This window comes from Bos javanicus, chromosome 4 (assembly GCF_032452875.1).
Source record: "Bos javanicus breed banteng chromosome 4, ARS-OSU_banteng_1.0, whole genome shotgun sequence".
NCBI classification, from domain to species: Eukaryota; Metazoa; Chordata; class Mammalia; order Artiodactyla; family Bovidae; genus Bos; species Bos javanicus.
The window spans coordinates 77,270,922-77,291,280 of NC_083871.1; the positions used below are offsets into that span (position 1 = coordinate 77,270,922).

The 20,359-nt window shown below is 45.9% G+C and overlaps 2 non-coding genes across 2 annotated transcripts; both read right to left on the reverse strand.

Annotated features, from left to right (window-relative positions):
- Positions 1 to 2,013: 2,013 nt before the first annotated feature.
- Positions 2,014 to 2,085, reverse strand: TRNAC-GCA (transfer RNA cysteine (anticodon GCA)). Its single transcript has one exon. It is a non-coding gene; the product is annotated as a tRNA-Cys (tRNA).
- A 17,534-nt stretch (positions 2,086 to 19,619) lies between these two features.
- On the reverse strand, positions 19,620 to 19,726 carry LOC133247003 (U6 spliceosomal RNA). Its single transcript, XR_009736241.1, has one exon. It is a non-coding gene; the product is annotated as a U6 spliceosomal RNA (small nuclear RNA).
- Positions 19,727 to 20,359: the final 633 nt, after the last annotated feature.

A 20,359-nucleotide genomic window follows, 5' to 3' on the forward strand; every position in this document is an offset into this window, starting at 1 on the left:
GGGGTAACCTCCCCACCATGCAGGTCTGTGTCTGTCTGCTCCTGACCTGCAAGAGCAGCTTGATTCGGAACCCAGACCTGAGGCCCACCCCCAAAGCCCCCACATGGCATACTCCAGAGTCTCTCCCCAGTGCTGATGGCTAAGCTGGCTCCTTCCTTCCAGTGTTCTTGTCTTAGGGCATGAGCCTGCCCCAAGGCTCACACCATAATCCTGCAGCCTAGCTTCACCTCCATTCATTATTTGTGGCTCCCATCAAGGCAAACTGGCTCCACCTTTAAGTAACATTGAGATCAGCACACTTATCAGCCATCACCCTGGACTTCCACCTTCTCTCAAATTCTAACCTGCTGCGGTCTCATTCCCTGTGGCTACCAGTTGTCTGTGGAGAACGCTGCCTAGTTTGAAACCCCCCACCGCCCCCCACTGCTCTTAGGAAGAGGGCAAATCCTAATCAGATAGAACTTCCAGAATTACCCCCACCACAAGCTCAGAGCTCTTTCAGGCAGCAGGACCCCAGCCCCCTCCTTTCTTGGGACCTTTGCCCATGCGTCTACCTCTGGGAAGAGTGTCCCCATTGCCTCTCTTCACCTGCTTGAGCCTCCTTCCTCAGGTCCTCTCCTACATGTTCTTTATTCCTTGAGAACCCCTCATGCCCCACCCCCTTGGCCCCCTTCTGTGGAGCACCTTGTCATGAAACAACCATCATGCAACAGTACACCTCTCATGCAGCACCCCGGTCACCTGCAAACATTTCATTGGTTTTATTATTGTTTGCTCGAGTCAGTCCTCAGGGCTGGTCATGGTGGCTTTGATTGGACACTGCTCTGCTCACCACTGAAGCTGTGGCTCCAGTGCAGGGCTGGCCCTGGTGGGGCACGCAGGGACCACTCACTGACCAAGGATAGGAGGTGTTTGCTGAGTGGCATCCTGACAGGGAAAGCCCCCATCAGTGAAAAAATGAAAACAAACCTAAGCTTGGGTCTGGAGAGGGTTTGCCAAGAGGGGGCTCAGTCCCAAGAGCCCCTGAGCCCCTCCTCTCTCAGGAGGGCTGGCTGTCTTCCACAGAAGGGGCTGCTCTCGCAGTTTTGTGCTTTGGCCTGCTGAGGTTTCCCACGTAGGATGGGACATGGTCACGAAAAAGAGTTTTGATGCCCAGAAGGGCCATGTTCCCACAAAACAAACCTACTGGCCCTGAGGGCCATTCCCTGAGATGACACTGAGGTCAGGGTCTGAAGCATCCACTCCGAAGTCCCATAGAGCGGCATCAAGCTTGGCTCTTTCTGTTAGAATTGTGGACCCCGGGCATGGAAACCCTCCTCATGTCTTCCGATCAGCAGAGTGAGTCTGCTAGAACCTCCTTCTCAGGCTGTTTGGAAGACTATATGAGGCTGTGGGGAAGAGGCCCAGCATGCAGGGGTGAGCCTTATCCAGACGCAGGGGCAGGAACACCTTGTATGTGGCTTGGTCCGTGGCTTCCCTCAGTGTGTATGGTCCCTTCACAACCCCAGGAGCAGAAAAGGTGATCTCCATTTGGCAGATGAGGAAACAGAACCATTAAGGTAGCCATTTTTTTTTTTAATTTGAAGTTATATTGGTCTCCCCTCAAAAAATGCTTAGACTTAATTCTTTCAATTAACCTTGCATACACTTCTGCCACTTATTTTTATTGATGTATAATTCACACACTGCAAAACTCACCATTTTGATTTGGGCAATTCAGTGGTTTTTACTATATTCACAAGGTTGCACAACCAGCCAGCGCCATCATCTAATATTAGAACTTCTCATCACACCAAAGAGAAGCTGCCACCCACTAGCAGTCACACCCATTCCCTTCTCCCCAGCCTCTGGCAACCGCTAACCTACTTTTTGTGTCTATAAGTGAAGTGAAGTCGCTCAGTCGTGTCCGACTCTTTGCGACCCCATGGACTGTAGCCCACCAGGCTTTTCCATCCATGGGATTTTCCAGGCAAGAGTACTGGAGCAGGTTGCCATTTCCTTCTCCAGGGGATCTTCCCGACCCAGGGATCGAACCTGGGTCTCCTGCATTGCAGGCAGACGCTCTACCCTCTGAGCCACCAGGGAAGCCCTGCCATTTTTGTGTCTATAGATCTGGCTTATTCTAGACAGTTCACACAAATGGAATTATACACTATCTAATCTCATTTGACTGGTTTCTTTCACTGAGCATAATGTCTTCAAAATTCACCCATATTGTAACATTGTATCATGTGTCAGTACTTCATTCTTTTTTTTTTAATTAAAAATATTTATTTATTTGGCTGCATGGGGTCTTAGTTGCTGCATGTGGGATCTATTTCCTTGATCAGGAATTGAACCCAGTCCCCCTACATTGGAAGCACAAAGTCTTAGCCACTGGACCACCCGGGAAGTTCCAGTACTTTATTCTTTTACAGACAAATAATATTCTATTGTTAGCATATACCACATTTTGTTCATCTGTTAGTCAGTTGATGGACATTTGGTTGACTATTATGAATAATTGTGCACAAGTTTTTCTGTGGACATAGGTTTTCAGTTCTCTTCATATGTACCTAGGCGTGGAATTGCTGGGTCAAACAGTAACTCTAAGTTTAACTTTCTTGAGGAACCATTAATGGTTCCAAAGTGACTGCACCAGTTTACATTCCCACCACCAATGTGTATAAGGGTTCTAGTTTCTCCTCATCCTTGCCAACATCTGTTATTTTCTTTTCTTTTTTTTTTTACACAGTAGCTCAGACACTTGAAAATTTTTCTTTTTTAATATTTATTTATTTATTTGGTTGCGCTGGTTCTTAGTTGCTGCATGTGGGATCTAGTTCCCTGACCAGGGATCAAACCTGGGTCCCCTGCATTGGCAGCTCAGAATCTTAGCCACTAGACCACCGGGGAAGTCCCAGAATTTTTTTTTGGAATATTTATTTATTTGATTTTTGGCGTCTAGATCTTGCTGCTCACGGGCTTTCTCTAGTTGTGCTGAGCGGGAGCTCCTCTAGTTGCAGTGCTTGGGCCTCTCGTTGCTGTGGCTTTTCTTGTGGAGCACAGGCTCCGGGCACACAGGCTCCAGCAGCTGTGGTGTGTGGCTCAGAAGTTGCAGCTCACAGGCTTCAGAGTGCAGACTCATTAGTTGTGGCACATGGGCTCAGTTGCCCCGCAGCACGTGGGATCTTCCCAGACCAGTGATCAAACCCAGTGCAGTGTCCCTTGCATTGCAAGGCAGATTCTTAACCACTGGACCACCAGGGAAACCCCAATGTTTGTTATTTTCTGTTTTTTTTTAAACAGCCATCATGAAGAGTATGAAGTGGTGTCTCACTGAGGTTTTGATTTGCATTTCCCTCATGACTGGTAATATTGGGTCTTTCATGTGCTTATGGCCATTCATGTACTTTGTTTGCAGAAATGTTTGTTCAAGTTTTTGGTCCTTTTTTTTTTTTTTTTGGCTGTACTACATAACATACAGGATTGTAGTTCCCTGAACAGGGATCAAACCAGCACCACCTGCAGTAGAAGAGTGCAGTGTTGATTACTGGTCTACCAGGGAAGTTCCTTTTGCCTATTTTTAAATTGAGTTATTTGTCTTTGATTATTGAGTTGTAGGAGTTCTTTATATGTTCCAGATACTTTGCTACTTTTTAAAAATTAATTAATCAGTCCTTGTTGCTGCATGAAGACTTTCTCTAGTTACTGTTCATTGTCGTGCACAGGTTTCTCGTGGTGGTGGCTTCTCTTATTGCAGAGCATGGGCTCTAGCGCGCACAGACTTCAGTAGTGGCAGCACACAGGCTCAGTAGTTGTGGGACATGGGCTTAGTTGTTCCTTGGCATGTGGAATTTTTCCGGACCAGGGATCAAACCTGTGCCCCCTGCATTGGCAGGCAGATTCTTATCCACTGTACCAGCAGGGAAGTCCCTCTGCCACTTTTTAAATATTTGTAAGGTTTCATTGTTTTATATTAATGAATAATGAGTTTATGTGCTCAGTTGTGTCTGACTCTTTGCAACCTCATGGACTGTAGCCCACCAGGCTCTTCTGTCTATGGGATTTTCCAGGCAAGAATACTGGAGTGGGTTGTCATTTCCTTCTCCAGGGGACCTTCCCAACCCAAGGATTGAATCCATGTCTCCTGTGTCTCCTGCATTGCAGGCAGATTTTTTACCCGCTGAGCCATTGGGGAAGCCTCTGTTTTATATTGTGCGTAGGCTAAAACCAGAGTTACACTGACTATTGGGAGGGAGCACATCAACAAATGTGTGTCTGAAGTACTAGGAGAGACCCACTTCTCAGCCCAATCTGATTCAATGAACCTCCTCCTGATTCTAAATGAAGGCCTAACCTGAGTGTTTCCCTAATGGCTTGTGAGCTGGTGTTCGGCCTCACGAGTCTGCGGGCAGAGGTGGACTCACGTGAGCACCATTTATCTCAGAAAGGTGTGTGCTGTGAGATGATGTGTGGGCTGTTGACCCTTCCTTAGTGGTCACTGCAGTGCTCCTCCAAGCCAGGAGCAGCTGGGTCTGGCCCCTATTCACCGAGACCCCTCACCAGCCGTGTGGAGTGGAAACCCAGAGCTCGCCCAGACAGCAGGTCACGTAGGTGTGTGTGGTCCTAGAGGTGAGCATGGGTGTTGGGTGATCTTACCGCCCCCTCCTGAACCCCAGAAGGGATGAAGCTTTGCCCACACCAGTAAGTGTGCTCAGCCCACATGCTCAAGAATGCCGCAGTATCTTCTAGAAGCTCTGTTTTGATCCCAGGTAGGATGGTTGGTGTTCCTAGGTCTGCCATCCCATCTCTGAGGGTCCTCCAGCCACTGCAGGTACCCCCCACAGCTTCCCTCCCAGAAGCCCAGGCAAGGCCTTGGGCCAGTGAGATGGATCAGGAACAGTACGAGAGGGTAGAGCCGGAGCCGGGGGGTGGGGGGGTCTACATTTGATATGACAGAATAATGTGTGCTGTCTATGTGTCTCCTGTGTAGAAAAAGATGGGAGGAGATACCAAAATGTTAAGGGTGCTTGTGTCTGGCTGTTGGGATTATAGGTGGTTTCTAGCCTATTTTTGCAGGTGCTTTTCATTTTTCTCCAGATTTCTACAATAAATATCACCAACCTGAGCTGGCCTGACTGGCAGGGCACTGGGCAGGCTGCTATGAGACCATGAAGCCAGTGTTGTCAACCCCATGACACCTTCCCTGAGAGCCTTGCACAGATGCCCAGCATTTCAGCACAGGGTCTTGATGGAGGCAGCCCAGAGACAAGATGCAGCATGGGGTGAGGGCAGCTCCCTATGTCCCACACCCACCCCTCTGCCTGGTTTGCCAGAGCTGTGCCCTGTTCTCTCCTCCCCCAAGGTCAGTTGGCAGACTATGCTTTTTACTTTTGCTTGGGGGAAAAATACCCTTCTGGCCTGCAAAAGGACAGAATATTCCAGAAATCAAATCTGAACGAGCCGACCATCTGTTCTGTTTAAATCTTCACTGAGCTGAGCAAACAGGAGAATGATGCTGCAGGTGGAGAAGGGGCATGATGCAAAGGTCCCCATCACAGTGCTGTGCAGTCATGGCCCCAAACCCACTTTCCCCACACCACCCCATCACTCTGCCCTCAGTTTACCAGGGTCAAAAACATGCCACCAAGCATTCCATACATTTCCCAAGTGAAGAAAGCAGGACAGAAACTCTCCACTCTCCTGCTCTCGCCCTGAAGTCAGGCAGGCTGGATTCCTCCCCAAAGCAGCATGGGCTACACCAGCTGGCTGTCATGACCCCATGTGGAACTGAGAGGACCAGAGAGCTGAAAGAGGCTTGGTCTGAATGGCAGGCTGGACGTGGAGGTGAGAGGCCAGGGCAAGGAGCAGCTCAGGGATCTGAAAACCCCATGAGTTTTGGGACTGAAGCTAGTGACGGGCAACACAGGCTGGAAGGGACAGGAGAGAGGATGATGGAGTTAGAGGCCAGAGTGGAGCGGAGGCCTGGGGACATGAGGCTGTCAGGGTGATTCAGGTCTTGTCTGGAAATAAGTAAGTGTTCATAGGAGAGGCACGGTCTTTCCAGAGTCTTGGAAGAGTTTCAGCAACAAAAATCTGGTACTGGCAACCTGTCTGACGGGTGTCTGATTCAGCCCCTAGGATGCATCACTCAAGCCTCAGTGCTCACAGGGCTACACCCAAGGGAGTGAGGGTGTGCCCACCCTGAAGCCTTTAGTCAAGGAGAAAATCTGTCCCAGGAACCCCTGGCCAGGGACTGGGCTCGTGCCATTGCCCGAGGCTCTTGTTGGCTGGGAAGATGGCAAGACCTTGACTGGGGTGCAAATACCTAAATACCAACCAGAAGAGGAGGGCAGAAGTGTGTGTTCAGAGCTGCCTGTACTGAGGAAGTCGCCCTCATCACTTAGTCTGGCAGAGACTCATGGGCCAGCAGGGGAGTGGGCAAGCCTCCTGGGGGAGAAAGGGGTGCAGGTGTGCCCCGGTGGCAGCTGGGGGCCTGGGGAAGCTAGAGGCACCGTCACTGGAAGGGGGCATCTCATGTGCTTGGTTTGGGGGAGGGCGCACGTGCTTGGCTTTCTCTGCTTGGTCCTGAGTTGAAAGTAGGGACAGCAACTGGGGAAGCTGTCAGTTATTGACAAAGTGCTGGCCATTTGGGGGCCAATCATTACAGGGGTTATTGTTTAGCTTCCTGGGTTGTCCTTAGAGACAGTAGGCTGGCTTCCTGCAGGTCTGACTTAACAGCAGCCGACTTCCTGGGCTGGCTGCTGTAGAGAAGGGGTTGGTTCCCTGGGCTGACCCCTGTGGCTTATGGGTCAGAGGTCAGTTTTTATAAATGGCCTGGCCATTGTCTGTATATTCAGTCTCTCATTGGCTGGGGCTAATCGGCATCTCCTCGGCTGTGGGGACCCTTGCCTCAAGTTCAAGGGACATCTGAATGCAAGAATCAAAACAGTGGGGCAGCGGCCACATAGAGCAGTCTTCCAAGACACTTTTTAGCAATGGTCTCATGAACGGTAGCCAGGACTATTCCAATCACTAGTAAATGGGTGACCCCACTGAAAAATGGAACCCAGTAAATTAATAGGCCAGCGATTTGATTTATACATTTACCTGTTAGATTTTGATTCATATGAATCAGTCCTCAAAACTCAGGTCAGCTCTGTGTGCACGCTGGCAGGGGTTCCAGAGAAAGATCACACAAGGATCTGGTAACGGGATCAGAGTATCACACAGGGAACCTTCCTAGAAGGGGTACCAGTCTCTCTGAAAACCAACATGTGGCTTCTACTTAGAATTTCAACATTCATAGCAAGTTAGGGGGAAATGTGCCTATCAGCACGGGTCTTTTCATCTCATGACATAGTGGAATATAAACATAGTGACAGAGATTTGAGTTGGATTATTTATTCAAATCAAAATTGAGAGTAAAAGAGTTAAGTTTCCTGTTGGAATAGTATTAGGTTTAAGGATAAATTTAGTGCTAGAGGTGGCACTGGGCTTGGGGTTAAGTTAACTTTAGGATTGGAGTTTGTTTTAGCTGTAGTTCTACTGGAACAGGGCCCACACGTATTTATTTATAATGTTATTAACCCTCGGGCTTCCCTGGTGGCTCAGATGGTAAAGAATCTGCCTGCAATGCAGGAGGCATGGGTTCGATCCCTGGGTCAGGAAGATTCCCTGGAAGAGGGCATAGCAACCCACTGTAGAATTCTTGACTGGAGAATTCCATGGACAGAGGAGCCTGGCGGGCTACAATTTAAGGGGTTGCAAAGAGTCAGACAAGAGTAACACTTTAACTTTTATTAACCTTCACTACGTCTGTAAAGGCCCATCTCTAAATACAGCCACAGTGGAAGTTGGCACTTCAACATGTGGGTTTGGGGGGCACACAAACATTCAGCCTTAGTTAGTCTCAGGATTTAGAATGGTTGGCTGCTTAGCGTTAGGGTTAGGGGTAGGCTGTGGTCACTACTAGAGGTAATGTTAGACTCACACGAGAGTGAGGAAGCTACTGTTAGGATTAAGGTAATTTTGGGGGTGGAGTGCCTGTTAAGGCCAGGGATTAGAGAGAGCTTTAGGATTAGGACTCAGTTTGAGGGAAGGTTATGTTTCTCTTTCTTTTGCTGCCCTAGGTCTTTGTTGCAGAGTGAGGGCTTTCTCTACTTGTAGCACATAGGCTTAGTGGCCCGGCAGCATGTGGGATCTCAGTTCTGACCAGGGATAGTACTCATGTGCCCTCATTGAAAAGGGAAGTTCCAGGAAGGCAATGTTTCATCTACTGTGAGTGGTAGGTTCCAAGTTTGAATTAGGGTTAGGATTCAGGTCAAGTTAAATTAGGCTGGAATCAGGGTCAGGGTTATAGTTAGATTTATGATTAGGGGTAGGAATGAAATTTAGAGTTAATGACAGCTTTAACTTTTGGGTTAATGTTAGTTACCATTAGGTATAGGGTTAGTGTTAGTGCTAGGGTGGTAAAAGTTTAGGGTTAAAGTTTGGTTCAGCATTAGGGTTAGGTTTAAGGCTGCTTCCCTTGTGGCTCAGCTGGTAAAGAATCAGCCTGCAGTATGGGAGACCTGGGTTCGATCCCTGGGTTGGGAAGAAACCCTGGAGAAGGGAAAGGCTACCCACTCCAGTATTCTGGCCTAGAGAATTCCACAGACTGTATAATCCATGGGATCGCAAAGAGTCGGACACAGCTGAGTGACTTTCACTTTCATTTTCAGGTTAGGGCTAGGGTTAGAATTAAGGTTAGGACATCCTTGGTCGTAAAGTGGATAAGAATCTGCCTGCTAATGCAAGGGACACAGGTTTGATCCCTGGTCTGGGAAAATTCCATATGCCTGTGCAACTAAGTGGACCAACTAAGCCTGTGCGCCACAGCTACTGAGCCCGCGTGATGAGACTACTGAAGCCCATGTGCCTAGGGCTTGCACTCTGCAACAAGAGATGCCCTGAGCACCACAATGAAGAGTAGCCCCTGCTTGCCATAGGTAGAGAAAGCTGTGCGCAGCAGCAAAGACCCAGCACTGCTAAAATAAATAAATAAATAAAAATTTTTAAAAATGACAAAATGTACCTTTAAAAAAATTAAGGTTAGATTTAAGGTTAAATTGAGTTTTAGTGTCAAAGGTTGGATTAGAATTAAGGTTAGTTTAGGATTAAGACTGTGTTTAGAGATGCAATGATAAATTTTAACTGAGACAATGTAAGAATTCACTATGGTGAGAGGATATAAGATTAACACAGAGAAATGCAGAATAGCCTTCACATACACAAATCACAAACAGCCTTCATATACAATGGTAGAGCAAATGATATGCAATATCATGAAAGAGAATAAACTACTTAGGAAGAAACTTGAAAAGGATTGTATAAAGCCTGTAGAAGGGAAACATTAAAGTATTCCTGTAAGACACAAGCCTAGATGTGAATAAATGGAAGATATGTATTTCTTATTCTTAGATAGAACGTCAATATTATTTTGATGTCAGTTTCCCTAAGTTAATTTATAAATTCAACACAATTCCCATAAAAACACCAAGATCTTTTGTGAACATGGATGAGTTGATATGAAAGTTCATAGGGAAAAATTATCAGGATACAATAGCCAGGAAATCACAAGCCAAAAGCCCTACCAAACACTGAAACATGAAAAGTGTGGTAGAAAACAAAACTTAAATAGTAAGCAGGCAGTAAAAGTCATTATCTCCTTGAATTCAAAGGGAATGCCTATATAGTTCTCCCATATGGTGGGTTTGGCTTTGACCTGAGGTTATTAATAAAACATACACATTTCTTATACTATTGAGTAACTTTAAATCGTCAATGCAGTTGAATTTTGTTCAACTATCTGTCTTGTATCTATGGAGAGGCTTGTCACATATTATTTAAATTATATTGACTATATTAATTATATTACTATATTTCAAATTCATCTGGAAGGCATGAATATATGAAAATAACCAGAAAAGTACAAGTTAGAAGATAAATTAGGAGGACACACTCTACAAATTTTAACATATTGGTACTAATTTTGAGCCTTCTTGACACCAGGACAAATATAAAGAACAGACCAATGAAATGAATTAGGAATTCCAAAAGCAGAATTCTATTATAAAGATAAGAAATATGACAAATACAGCTACAAAGAATTGCTGCTTTCTTAATAAATGTTTTGAGGATAAAACTGCTAGGTATCTGGAAAATGGTTTCTATTGCACTACATGTTTTGTTGTTCAGTCGCTAAGTCATGTCTGACTCTTTGCAACCCCATGAACTGCAGCACACCAGGCTCCTCTGGCCTCCACTATCTCCCAGAGTTTGCTCAAATTCTTGTCCATTGTGTTGGTGATACTATCTAGCCATCTCATCCTCTGCCATCTCCTTCTCCTTTTGCCTTCAATCTTTCCCAGGACCAGAGTCTTTTCCAATAAGTTGGCTCTTCAGATCAGGTGGCCAAAGTATTGGAGCTTCAGCTTCAGTATCAGTCTTTCCAATGAATATTCAGGGTTGATTTCCTTTAGGATTTACTGGTTTGATCTCCTTACAGTCCAAGGGACCCTCAAGAGTCTTCTCCAACACTACAGTTCGAAAACATCAATTCTTCAGCGCTCAGCATTTTTTATGGTTCAGCTCTCACATCTGTGTATAACTACTGGAAAAAACATAGCTTTGACTATATGGACCTTTGTTAGCAAAGTGATGTCTCTGCTTCTTAATATGGTGTCTTGGTTTATCATCGCTTTCTAAAATTAATATAGGTTGAGTAAAGTTTTAAATGTAAAAGAAAACCATTAATAATATATATCAAATTTTATATTATCTTGGCAGTGGGAAATCTTTTTAAATATAAGAGCAAAACATAAAATATTAAAAAAAAATAAAGGCACAAAATACAGCAAAATGTATGTGTGTGTATATATACACATATATATGCGTTGCAAATATGTATATATAACTGTGTAAAAAGCAATGGGGAAGGCAATGACGCTCCACTCCAGTACTCTTGCCTGGAAAATCCCATGGACAGGGGAGCCTGGTAGGCTGCAGTCCATGGGGTCGCTAAGAGTCGGACACGACTGAGCAACTTCACTTTCACTTTTCACTTTCATGCACTGGAGAAGGAAATGGCAACCCACTCCAGTGTTCTTGCCTGGAGAATCCCAGGGATGGGGGAGCCTGGTGGGCTGCCATCTATGGGGTCGCACACAGTCGGACTTGACTGAAGCGACGCAGCAGCAGCAGCATGTAAAAGCAAAATTCTCTAATACACAAAAAAAAACCCAAATTAAATTAATGAGAAATGATGAAATTAAAAAATCATAGCATATATGTAAAGTTTTTATTTTCATATATACTGTCCTTTTAACAGCTGTTTGTAAGGCCTCCCCAGACAGCCATTTTGCTTTTTTGCATTTCTTTTCCACGGGGATGGTCTTGATCCCTGTCTCCTGTACAATGTCACGAACTTCTGTCCATAGTTCATCAGGCACTCTGTCTATCAGATCTAGGCCCTTAAATCTATTTCTCACGTCCACTGTATAATCATAAGGGATTTGATTTAGGTCATACCTGAATGGTCTAGTGATTTTCCCCACTTTCTTCAATTTAAGTCTGAATTTGGCAATAAGGAGTTCATCATCTGAGCCACAGTCAGCTCCTGGTCTTGTTTTTGCTGACTGTATAGAGCTTCTCCATCTTTGGCTGCAAAGAATATAATCAGTCAGATTTTGGTGTTGGCCATCTGGTGATGTCCATGTGTAGAGTCTTCTCTTGTGTTGTTGGAAGAGGCTGTTTGTTATGACCAGTGTGGTCTCTTGGCAAAACTCTATTAGTCTTTGCCCTGCTTCATTCCGTACTCCAAGGCCAAATTTGCCTGCTACTCCAGGTGTTTCTTGACTTCCTACTTTTGCATTCCAGTCCCCTATAATGAAAAGGACATCTTTTTTGGGTGTTAGTTCTAAAAGGTCTTGTAGTTCTTCATAGAACCATTCAACTTCAGCTTCTTCAGTGTTACTGGTTGGGGCATAGGCTTGGATTACCGTGATATTGACTGGTTTGCCTTGGAAACTAACAGAGATCATTCTGTCTTTTTTGAGATTGCATCCATTTTGGACTTTTTTGTTGACCATGATGGCTACTCCATTTCTTCTAAGGGATTCCTGCCCATAGTAGTAGATATAATGGTCATCTGAGTTAAATTCACCCATTCCAGTCCATTTTAGTTCGCTGATTCCTAGAATGTCGATGTTCACTCTTGCCATCTCCTGTTGGACCACTTTCAATTTGCCTTGATTCATGGACCTGACATTCCAGGTTCCTATGCAATATTGCTCTTTACAACATTGGACCTTGCTTCTATCACCAGTCACATCCACAACTGGGTATTGTTTTTGCTTTGGCTCCATCCCTTCATTCTTTCTGGAGTTATTTCTCCACTGATCTCCAGTAGCATATTGGGCACCTACTGGCCCGGGGAGTTCCCCTTTCAGTATCCTATCATTTTGCCTTTTCATACTGTTCATGAGGTTTTCAAGGCAAGAATACTGAAGTGGTTTGCCATTCCCTTTTCCAGTGGACCACATTCTGTCAGACCTCTCCACCATGACCCTCCCGTCTTGGGTGGTCCCACACAGCATGGCTTAGTTTCACTGAGTTAGACAAGGCTGTGGTCCGTGTGATCAGATTGGCTAGTTTTCTGTGATTATGGTGTGAAAAGAAGAGAAGTGAAAAACAAAGGAGAAAAGGAAAGATATAAGCATCTGAAAGCAGAGTTCCAAAGAATAGCAAGGAGAGATAAGAAAGCCTTCCTCAGCGATCAGTGCAAAGAAATAGACGAAAACAACAGAATGGGAAAGACTAGAGATCTCTTCAAGAAAATTAGAGATACCAAGGGAACATTTCATGCAAAGATGGGCTCGATAAAGGACAGAAATGGTATGGACAGAACCAGAAGATATTAAGAAGAGGTGGCAAGAATACACAGAAGAACTGTACAGAAAAGAGCTTCACGACCCAGATAATCATGATGGTGTGATCACTCACCTAGAGCCAGACATCCTGGAATGTGAAGTCAAGTGGGCCTTTAGAAAGCATCCCTATGAACCAAGCTAGTGGAGGTGATGGAATTCTAGTTGAGCTATTTCAAATCCTGAAAGATGATGCTGTGAAAGTGCTGCACTCAATATGCCAGCAAATTTGGAAAACTCAGCAGTGGCCACAGGACTGGAAATGGTCGGTTTTCATTCCAATCCCAAAGAAAGGCAATGCCAAAGAATGCTCAAACTACTTCACAATTGCACTCATCTCATATGCTAGTAAAGTAATGCTTAAAATTCTCCAAGCCAGGCTTCAGCAATATGTGAACCATGAACTTCCAGATGTTCAAGCTGGTTTTAGAAAAGGCAGAGGAACCAGAGATCAAATTGCCAACATCCGCTGGATCATGGAAAAAGCAAGAGAGTTCCATAAAAACATCTATTTCTGCTTTATTGACTATGCCAAAGCCTTTGACTGTGTGGATCACAATAAACTGTGGAAAATTCTGAAAGAGATGGGAATACCAGACCACCTGACCTGCCTCCTGAGAAATCTGTATGCAGGTCAAGAAGCAACAGTTAGAGCCAGACATGTAACAACAGACTGGTTCCAAATCAGGAAAGGAGTACGTCAAGGTTGTATATTGTCACCCTGCTTATTTAACTTATATGCAGAGTACATCATGAGAAACGCTGGGCTGAAAGAAGCACAAGCTGGAATCAAGATTGCCGGGAGAAATATCAATAACCTCAGATATGCAGATGACACCACCCTTAAGTGAAAGTGAAGAGGAACTCAAAAGCCTCTTGATGAAAGTGAAAGTGGAGAGTGAAAAAGTTGGCTTAAAGCTCAACATTCAGAAAATGAAGATCATGGCATCTGGTCCCACCACTTCATGGGAAATAGATGGGCAAACAGTGGAAACAGTGTCAGACTTTATTTTTCTGGGCTCCAAAATCACTACAGATGGTGACTGCAGCCATGAAATTAAAAGACGCTTACTCCTTGGAAGGAAAGTTATGACCAACCTAGACAGCATGTTCAAAAGCAGAGACATTACTTTGCCAACAAAGGTTCATCTAGTCAAGGCTATGGTTTTTCCTGTGGTCACATATGGATGTGAGAGTTGGACTGTGAAGAAGGCTGAGCGCCGAAGAATTGATGCTTTTGAACTGTGGTGTTGGAGAAGACTCTTGAGAGTCCCTTGGACTGCAAAGAGATCCAACCAGTCCATCCTAAAGGAGATCAGTCCTGGGTGTTCATTGGAAGGACTGATGCTGAAGCTGAAACTCCAATACTTTGGCCACCTCACGCAAAGAGTTGACTCATTGGAAAAGACTCTGATGCTGGGAGGGATTGGGGGCAGGAGGAGAAGGGGACGACAGAGGGTGAGATGGCTGGTTGGCATCACCAACTCGATGGATATGAGTTTGAGTGAACTCTGGGAGTTGGTGATGGACAGGGAGGCCTGGCGTGCTGTGATTCATGGGGTTGCAAAGAGTCAGACACGACTGAGCGACTGAACTGAACTGATACTGTCCTTACAAATCACTTGTAATATTGCTAGACTTCTGGAAAACTGAAAAAAGTACACATATACGACTTGCACAGAGAAGAAATACAAATGGTCTATAAATTCATGAAAAAATATTAAATGTTGAATGTAATAAGACACAAGAATGAAAACATGAGACACCAACTTTCACACTTTCACATGGCTTATGACAAGCAGGGATGCATCTTAAAAAGTAGTCTAGGGAAACAACATTCATTTCAAAACTGACACAGCAGAAATATCAAGTCAATATTGTGTTTAAACTTAAGACCTTGGAAAAATTTTAAATGTTCAAAAATGAGTTCAGTAAACTGTGGTTGAGCACAGAAAGGAACATAATGCTACCATTAAGACTGTTGAAATAATATTTAATGACATGGTAAGATGTTAACCTAAGCAAAATGAAATAAGTAAGTATAGAATAATTATAGCTTACAGTTTTGCAAATTATACGGTTGTGTGTTAAAGAGGCAGGACAGGAAAGAGATCTTACTGCTAAAGGTGCTGTCTTTTGTATGACCTCATTGTGTCTTTATTTCCTTTTACTCAGCTCTATCCTCTGAAGTTTATGCTCTGAACAAATTTTATGTGGCAGTAAGAAAAAAAAGATATTTTGAGCCCAGATCACACCCGTGACAAGGAACTGTGCCAGTGAGCCTGGGGATGTGGGTCTGGAATGCAGCCTTCCCTAGCATGTTTCTCTCCTTCCCTAGCATATTTCCCTCCACTCCTGAGCAGAGTAGGGTGGGCAGCAGGGATCAGGGGATAGTGATGGGATTCTTAGGGTCTAGGGACTGAGCCTACCCTTTCTCCTGGGAACTGATTACAGCTGCCTCCAACTCCTCTCAGCATTGCACCATAGGCATGGCTCTAAGGACCATGTGACATCCACAGACCCACAGTCTGCAGTTCCCTGCCTCCTCAGCTTTCCGGGGTCCCAGAGCCTCGTGGGGCACCTGCAGATATCGGGCTGCAGCTGGTGTGGACACTGAGAAGGAAGAAGGCAACCTAAGCCCCTTAGAGAGCTGCCCCACTTTCAGTGCCTGACGCAGTTCAGTGAGAAAAAGAATCGATGGGCCATTGAGTGAGTGGTTCAGCGGGCTCTCTACTCTTGACCCTGGCATCCTGCCTCCCTAGTAGCAGAAAGCCCATCCTTACTGGAATAGCGGGGTTAGTACTTTTTAAAACATCACTTAGCAAAGTAGAAAACTGGTAGTCACATTTGGGGAGCTTTTGCTCATCCGTGAAATCCCAGGCAATCGATGGTCTAGAGACAGCGCTATCCAACAGAAAGAAATAGGATTCAGCCCACATATGGAATGTTAAGCTATCTAGCAGCCACGCTGCATTTTAATCATATTTTGTTCAACACAATTTATTGAAAATATTATCATTTCAACCTGGAACCAATATAAAATTAATACCACATTTAACTTTGGAGGTATTGTCTTTGACATCCAGTGTGTGTTTTCCACTGGCTGCACATCTCAGTTTGGACTCGCCCGATTGCAAGTGTTCATAGCCCTGTGGCTGCCGGCAGAGAACACAACTGGAGAGCTCTGGAGGCCCGCAAACCATTAAGGACCAACCACTGAGTGGACCAAGAAACCCAGGGCAAGGCCAAGTCGCCAGAGATCTTGTCCAGAAGAGGAGCGCCGCGCGCGGTGCAGTCGATGGCCAGCAGGGGGCGCGGGCGCTCTGCGGCCGCCGGATTTCTTGTGTTTCTGCTCAATCCGTTCTGGTCCCTGGTCGGGGGCTCCTTTGCAAAAACCCTGGTAGCATCTTCACCCAAGAAGAACACCCGGACATTTGGAGGTAGTCTGCGCCCTCTCCATTCCCCTTCTAAAAGTTGAGGACCTTTCCAGAAGGCCACACGCAGCAAGTGGTGGGTAAATATTCATAATCTAACAGAAGGCCTGAGTGTTCATTGGAAGGACTGATGTTGAAGCTGAAACTCCAATACTTTGGCCACCTCATGCAAATGGGCTGACTTATTTTAAAAGACCCTGATGCTGGGAAAGATTGAAGGCAGGAGAAGGGGACGACAGAGGATGAGATGGGGATGGCATTACTGACTCAATGGACATGAGTTTGAGTAAACTCCAGGAGCTGGTGATGGACAGGGAGGCCTGGTGTGCTGTGGTCCATGCGGTCGCAAAGAGTCGGACACAACTGAGCGACTGAGCTGAACTGACTGAACAGAAGGCCATGCTCAGTGGGAGGCCAAATGGGATGAATGAATGATTGTCATCCAAGGCTTTAGTGGGATGAATGAAAGATTCGGGTGGCTACTCTTTATTCCACATCTGCCATGTTAAGCTCAATGTCATTATTTGAATACAAGGGCAGAACTGGCTGGAAGGCAAGACTCAAGACACTTATTGGGACATTTCCAAAGCACTTAACACACAACTCAACTGATCATCTCAACTAACTTCAAAGTTAATGCCCTCATTTCTCAGCTGAGGGAAATGGGGAATCCATCTTCCTGGGGACCCTGGGGAGACAGGAAGGGAGATGAGCTACCCCCATAGAGACTAGCCACCCCTGAACAAGACCACCACTTCTCCCATTCAGTCATTCCTTCAGCAAATATTTATTAAGAAGCTGCTGTGTGTCAAACATTGTGCTCTGGAGCAGGATTGTCAAGAAGAAGAGCAGAGCCCTGCCTTGGAAGGTCAGCAGTACCTGGAGGACAGAGGCCAGCCAGGCCATAGGGGTTAAATCCAATCAGAGTGACTCTAGGACACAAGTAGAGTGTCTAGTCCAACATCTCTGGTCCAACATTCCTCCCTAACATGGCCAAGGCTGAGGTGGGGATTGTGTGCAGAGGGGAAGGCCAACCCTTCCACCCACTGGAGCACCCTGGAAGTCACTGCTGTGAGCCCCACACAGTCATGCTCCAGTGACTCCAAGACTCCTGCAGGTGCTGTCCTGGCTGTTCCCAGGAACCTGGTTGGAAACCTCTTTGGTGAGGCTTGCTCCTCATCCCCAAAGCCCTGGGTGGGGAGTCTCACCCATGATGAGCCCTCCTAGGTGAAGGAAGGAACAGTGACCCTGCCTGGGAGCTTGGCGGGGCTGGTCAAAGCAGAGGTGAGTTAGGACACGTATAGGCAGAGGGGGCCCCTAACCACCACCCCACCTGTGAAAGCCAATGGCAGAAGCTCCTGACTAGTGGGAGGCTGCTGTGTGTGTTCTGCAGCCAGTAGAGTCCCTACCCCAGGGAGCCTACGCTCAGAACTGTACTGAGCTCCCAGAGTTATATAGCTGCTGATAGGTTGAACTCTGACCCCAAAGCCCCATGCTGATGCCCTAACCCCCAGGACCTGAGAACCTAACAGTATATGAAGATAGGGTCTTCAAAGAGGTGAAGAAGGTAAAAAGAGGCCTAATTCAACAAGACCAGTGTCCTCATCAGAAGAAGAGATGAGGACACAGACTCGCACAGAGGGATGACTGTGTGAGGACACAGACAAAGGGCCTCCATCACCACGCTAACGGGAGGCCTCGGGAGAACCCCGTCCTGTAGACACCTTGATCTTGGACTCCCAGCCTTCAGAATTCTGAGGCAATTAAAGGTCTGTTGTTTAACCCCACCGCCCCGCCCCTCCCTACCCCGGTCTGTGGTATTTGTTATGGTGACCAGAGTTGACCAATACACAGCCACCCTCTGGTCCCTGCAGGCTCTGCCTTCCCCCACAGGCATCCATGGATGCATCTCTTCTTTGTCTCTTTCTAGCTTGTGAGGGAGGTTCTACATCAGACCACTTGTACCAGGGTTGGAATTCTGCAGACACTTTCAGCAGCCCAACCTCCATTCAAACTGCCCTACACTCCCATGAGAGGTGGCCCCTGCCTTCTGACTTGTGTCTAGTTCCAGTCACTACCCCAGTTTCTCAGAGGCACTGATGTTCCTGGGAGTCCTGGCTGGTCCTAAACCACCAGACATGTGTAATCCTGCCAAGAGGGAGGAGGTGATTCGAGTTCTATCTAGGAGATTGAGGAGTAGCCTGGGGGAAGTGGAGGATGCTCCCGACCACAGAATGTAGAACACAGGGCACTTAAGTTTTACCATATGAAGTTATTAGTTTCCAATCTATTAAAGTCACATTTAGAGGAAAATGATAAAACAGACTGTGGGGAAGCAGACTTAGAAATCTACACTGGGACTTCACTGGTGGCACAGTGAACAAGAATCTGCCTGCCAATGCAGGCAGGGGTCGTGGGTTCAATCCGTAGTCTGGGAAGATTCCACATGCCACAGAGCAACTAGGTTCATGTGCCAAAATTACTGAAACACTTGCACTCTAAGCCCGCAAGCCACAATTAGTTAAGGCTTGTGCAAAGCAGTGAAGACCAAGCACAGCCCCCTCCCAAACCCCTACAAATTAAAACAAAAGAAAATAAATCACTGTGAGCCACAGAGGTGGAAACGCAGATGTCCAAGCGCTACCTCTGACCCAGTGGGCCAGCCCTGCAGATTTCCCAAGTAAAAATAACTGGGCACAGGAACATTGCTTATAACAAACACAAAACTGGAAACAACCTAGATTCCCAGCCACAAGACACTTAATGCTTCCAGCTCATTTAAATTGGCGATCATTAAATGGGCTTCCCTGATGGCTCAGTGGGTAAAGAATCCACCCGCAATGCAGGAGATGAGGGTTCGATCCCTGGGTCTGGAAGATCCTCTGGAGGAAGAAATGGCAACCCACTCCAGTATTCTTGCCTGGAAAATCCATGGACAGAGGAGCCTGGCGGGCCACAGTCCATGGGGTCACAAAGAGTTGGACATGACTGAGTGATGAGAATGCCCACACATAAGATAACAATAAAAATATGGCGACAATAAAAATGTGCCATGTAAAGTGTGGGGGGAAACTATTCATATTCAATATACTATATATAACTACATGCTCTAATTACAACATAAAAATAGATATGCATGTTGATAGAAACTAGAAGGGAATAAGAAAAATGAAAAGGAAAGATTATGTATAATTTTTTTTCACTTTAAACTTCCTTTAATGTTTTAGGAAAGTTTTTTTTTTTGGAACGCTTCACGAATCTGCATGTCATCCTTGCGCAGGGGCCATGCTAATCTTCTCTGTATCATTCCAATTTTAGTATATGTGCTGCCGAAGCGAGCACTTTAGGAAAGTTTTAATAGATGACACTTTAAAAATATTTCTATCTTCTGAACTAAAGCTTGTGTTCAACAAAGAAACAACTCAGTAGAAGGATAAGAAGGGGGATGTCTCATTTGCTAAACCCACTAGGCAGGCAGGAAAATACTGTTTGAGAAGAGAGAGAGAAAGTATAACCCCTTCCCTGGACCTGGAGCTTATCCCTTTTTACTCTGAAGACCGGAGAAGCCAGACTTTGGAAATAAAAGCACATTCAAGGCTCTGATCCATGGCTCTGCCTCTTGGTGTCAGGTTCCATTTTGGGGTAGATTCAGCTACAGCCGATGGCTTGGGAGCAGATGGTGAGGCAGAGGCTCCAACAGTGGGGACAGCCAGGACCAGGGCTAGAGAAAAACAGGGGTTGGTCTCAGCCACACAGAGTCTGAGATGGAGACAGGACAGGCAGCTCTATCCAGCGAGTGAGAGAATCCAACACAGGCAGAAGGTCAAGGGCTATGGTGAGGACATGACCCATTGGAAAGCAGTGAGAGCTCAGAGTCCCTCAACACTCAAGGACAAGGTGTGACGGGCCACTGGGACCCCAAAGGGGTGGCAGTGGGAGGTGATCAGGGCAGGAGCACAAATAATTGTGTTAAAA